The sequence below is a fragment of the Grammomys surdaster genome, unplaced genomic scaffold (assembly GCF_004785775.1).
Source record: "Grammomys surdaster isolate TR1022 unplaced genomic scaffold, NIH_TR_1.0 63, whole genome shotgun sequence".
In the NCBI taxonomy this organism is placed as follows: domain Eukaryota; kingdom Metazoa; phylum Chordata; class Mammalia; order Rodentia; family Muridae; genus Grammomys; species Grammomys surdaster.
In genome coordinates, this window is record NW_021604565.1 from 8,434,370 (window position 1) to 8,439,206 (window position 4,837).

Here is a 4,837-nt window from a genome sequence, read left to right on the forward strand (position 1 = left end):
CCAAGCCAAGAACTCTCATCCCCACTGGACACAGCCAGAGCTTCTCTCCCTGTCTCCAACTTCAGCCACAGGCCAATCCAGTCAGTATGCCCTCACTTTGCTCTCGGCTCTATCTAGGCTTCCAGTGGCACGTGAAGGTCCAAGTGCCAGAGAACAAGGCAATCCTTGGCCACCTTTTGGCCTGGGTACCCCCAGCCAACGTCAGCATTCTCTGGGTAACCCAGGATCAGGGTCCCCCGGCTTCATATAGCTCAAGCCTGCCTGGCACCAGTGTGGAGAGAGTACAGTCAAACTTCCTGTGCCCCTTTGTCCACGAGTGGCCCTAGCTCTGTAGAAAGACAGATAGACGCAGGATACATTTTGACCACATTTAACTAGTCTGGGACTCACATTACAACCCAACATACTGTGATCCTCAGGATAATACTTTACAGTAGAGTGAGTGTTGCATTACTAAAAACACTAAATATAATCTTAATTTCTCCTTATTTTTGAAAACAGAATAAACTTCAAAGAAGACATAATTTCATAATGGAGAGCTCCATAGTATGACCAGATTCCAAGCAAAGAGCAACACTCATTTCTGTCACTCTGTGGATGTAACAAAACAGGAGAGAATTCTGAAGTCCACCCTTGGCAAGGGCTGGGGTGAAACAGTACACATCTTGCTTTGCATATAAATGAAGGCTAATAAAGAATTACTTTGGGATACTGTATTAAGAGTTGTATGTGAAACTCCAGTTTCTTAAACTGTGGGTGGCAGCCTTATTTGTGGCAGCATAATTCAAAGTAGGGGTTCTCTCTCTCTCTCTCTCTCTCTCTCTCTCTCTCTCTCTCTCTCTCTGTCACACACACACACACACACACACACACACACACACACATACACACAAGAGTTCTCAAAAGTAAATGCTTTAAATGCACAATTATGATAAAATTAATTCAAAAGAGAACACATAACAACATCTTAGTATTTTGGAGGTGTTCACCCACAATGCATTTCGAAATTTATTTCATCTTTAGCTGTGACCAGACAATGTGTACTTTACACTGTGCCAGCTGTCACACTGCCTACTCCTATGAACCCTGCACACAGTTCAGATCACTGGTTCACTGCATTGTTTCATTGTATATACAATGTTGCCTTTATGGTTGTTTAATTACATAAAACAAAGAGAATTGATATTTTCCTGCCACCATTCCTTAGCCTGTGTCAAATTAATATATCTTGCATTATCTGTGACAGTGCTCTTTGACTTGAGTTTCATAAAAAATTGTAGAAGAGAATTTCACTCTGGGTTTAGCAGAATCATTTCAACCAATTCTGAGGTGGTCTTGAACATACATCTGCCATTTCCTGTTTATGCAGAGTGGTGTTCTTTCGAAAGAAAATTTTGAGCAACTCTGAAGAAAAAAATCTTAAAGTGTCATATACACAGGGAAGACCTCTTCATGTGAAAATAAACAAGCACACCTGTCTTAATAATACATAAAATTGCTTTTATAAAAATAAGTGATCAATTTACGTAATGCTAAAGAATTATTTAAAGAATAATTTGTGATTTATTGTCTGTAAATATTTTCTGTGTATGGCTATTGTATATAGCTGTATAAAGGCCACTGTGTAAAAGTAGGGTGAAAAGCGGTCTCCAGTACACAGTTTAAGCAGCTCTGCACCACATCAAGGTGGCATGTCTCACTCTATGTGTGGAGCTTTCTTTTATAAGCGTGTGTCATAGAAGTCCTCTCAAGGGTCATTATTGGTTGTTCTGGCTTTTATGTCTTGTTTTATTTTGGGAGGCCTGTGTTTCCTCAGCAGTGGGGCAGTTTTCTGAGGTTCCTAAGAATATAATAGAATTGCAGTTTTGCAAAGGTCCCCATTGTCACTGGATTCTCTTACTGTTTGATGATTCTTTCTTCCTCTACTTCATGTTTTCTAATGTCCACATTCTGGTTCTTTAGTGCACTATGCAAATATAAGTACTAAATGTAATTTCTATTATTTTTTTTTAGAAATTAATTTTTATTTTAAAATGTATACAATATATTTTTGATCAAATCTTCTTAATGGAGAACACACACATTAGATTGAGTAACCCCAAGAATCTCTTTACAGTCATGATGGTGACCTATTCCAGCCTGATGCTGTCCTATTAAGCCCAGTGAGCATCATTCACCTATTCATTTTTGCACTGATTTTTCTCATGTGTTTCCTATGGCATTTAAAAGCTCTCACAGTTTATAGAGAAGAAATGCTGCACAATCATACAAATACTTCAATTCCCAGATTCAATATATTGTCAAAAATAAATTGAATTGTCAGTATATAAATTATCACACCTACTTTTAATTAAAATCACTACCTTCATGGAAATGCTATAGTACAACCATTTTCATGGAGATCCATTTCTTTTTTGCTGGTCTGTTTGGTTTGGTTTGTTTGTTTGTTTTTTAACTTTAAACAAAATTTTATTGCACAAAAGTTGTCACATAATTGGATACTTCTCTACTCTGTACACAATCATTCCCACCCTCCACAGAAAGGCTGCTTCTGAACTTCCCATGTGGTGACACAGCACTACAGTTCTGATGCTAACAGAATACTAGAGATACCTCAGTGATTTAAGTTGAAAGCAGGACACTGGTATATGGCTCTTGCTCCTAGCATCAGGAATGTACAAATGTCTTTATTCAGAAATACAAAATAAATTATCTGTAGGCATGGACAATGACAGCAGTAAACCATTATGCATTGTCAAAGGAAACCAGTAACTGATGGTTACCATGATCAGCCAGCCTTCTCTTCAGTCATTTTCTTCAGGTGACTTCTCTGAAGTTATTGGTGAGGAACCTGCCTTGAGCTTCCTGTCACAGTTCATTGATAAGGGCAAAGCACTATTCTAGGTTAGAACATGCCACTTCCCATACCCCCTCCCGTTCCACCCATTGCACCATTCCAGGGTCCTTCTCTTCTTTAGGAATTTCTGCCACTACAGCTTCAGCTGTAGCTAGCAAGGAGGCCACCCCAGCTGCATCAGTAAAGCAGTTCTTACAACCTTTGTTGGATCAATGGTTCCCTTTTTCACCATGTTCACAAAATCTCCAAGCATCGCATCATAACCAGCTTCTAAGGAACTTTGCAGAATTTTCTCAACTATTAAAGATCCTTCAACACCTGCATTCTTAGCAATCGTCATTGCAGGAATTTTAAGTGCTCTGTTAATAATTTCTATACCTATGTTCTGATCTTCATTACCAGGCTTTAATGAATCCAAGCTGGGATGCACCGAAGCAGAGCGCAGCCCCCTCCTAGAACAATGCCTTCCTCAACAGCTGCTCTTGTAGCACTGAGAGCATCTGTAACTCTGTCTTTCTTCTCATTCACTTCAACGCCACTTGTCCCTCCAACCTTCAACACAGCTACTCCATTAGAAAGTTTAGCAAGTCGCTCTTTGTTCAGCTTTTCCTTTTCATATTCACTGTTGTGATGTCTAGCTGTTCAGTGATTTCTTGAATCCGTTTTTCAATATGAGTTTTGTCACCTTTCCCTTTCAAAAGCATGGCATCATCCTTGGTGACAATGACCTCTCCAACTTTTCCTAAGTCATGAGCTCGAACATCTTCAAGATTTAGATTCAACCCCTCTTCTCCAAACACGGCACCACCAGTAGCAATAGCCATATCTTTAACCTGGTTCTTCCTATTGTCCCCAAACCCTGGAGCTTTGACTGCTACAACCTGAAGACCTGTTTTTAGCCTGTTCAAAACCAGTGTGCTTAGAGCTTCTCCGTCAACATCTTCAGCGATTATGACCAAACACTTCCTGTGAGCATTAACAATTTCAAGAGCAGGTACAATGGACTGAATACTAGAAATTTTCTTTTCACTCAACAAAACATAGGCATCTTGGAATTCATATTTTTGACCTTTTGATGTGTTAATAAAATATGGGGAAATATATCCTCTATCAAACTTCATGCCTTCAATAATTTCTAGTTCGTCATTCAGAGTTTTTCCATCCTTCACTGTGATGACGCCCTTTCTTCCAACTTTTTTTCATTGCATCAGAAATGATGTTCCCAATGTCTTTGTCTCAATTTGCAGAAATTGTAGAAACCTGAGCAATTTCTTCAGGGCTTGTCACAGGTTTGGATTGTTTCTTAAGTTCAGCAATTACAGCATCGACGGCCAACATCACACCTCTCTGGATTTCCACTGGATTGGCCCCTTTGCTGATCTTCTCAAAGCCCTCCTTGACAATAGACCCTCCCAGAACAGTGGCAGTGGTGGTGCCATCCCCAGCCTCTTCGTTTGTGTTATTGGCAACATCCTGAACAAGTTTAGCTCCAATATTTTTGTATTTATCCTTTAAATCAATTGACTTTGCAACAGTGACCCCATCTTTTGTTACTTTGGGACTTCCCCAACTCGGTTCAATAATCACTGTTCTTCCCTTTGGCCCCATTGTAACAGTTACAGCATCAGCTAAAAGGTCTACATCTTGAAGCATTAAGGCTCGAGCATTCGCACCAAATTTTACATCTTTGGCATAGACCCGAGTGAGATGAGGAGCCAGTGCCTGTGACACTCGTCTTATCTGGCGAAGGACTGTGGGTAGTTGAAGCATTTCTGCAGGGCAGCGGCAAGAGAGTGCGAGGCGAGGCAGGCTGTATACGGCGAGTGAGGGCGGAGATCCATTTCTTTTTCTTTTTTTTTTTAATAATTTATTTTTTTTCCAAATCGTAATTCATTCACACAGGGGCTATAAACACAGAAAGGCAGGAAGTGGGGAAGGGGATGACACTGGAGAGTGGGTGTTCAAGGGGAATACAGATAC

At 40.1% G+C, this 4,837-nt stretch overlaps 1 pseudogene; it reads right to left on the reverse strand.

Annotated features, from left to right (window-relative positions):
- Positions 1-2,905: 2,905 nt before the first annotated feature.
- Positions 2,906-4,627, reverse strand: LOC114621652 (annotated as a pseudogene).
- Positions 4,628-4,837: the final 210 nt, after the last annotated feature.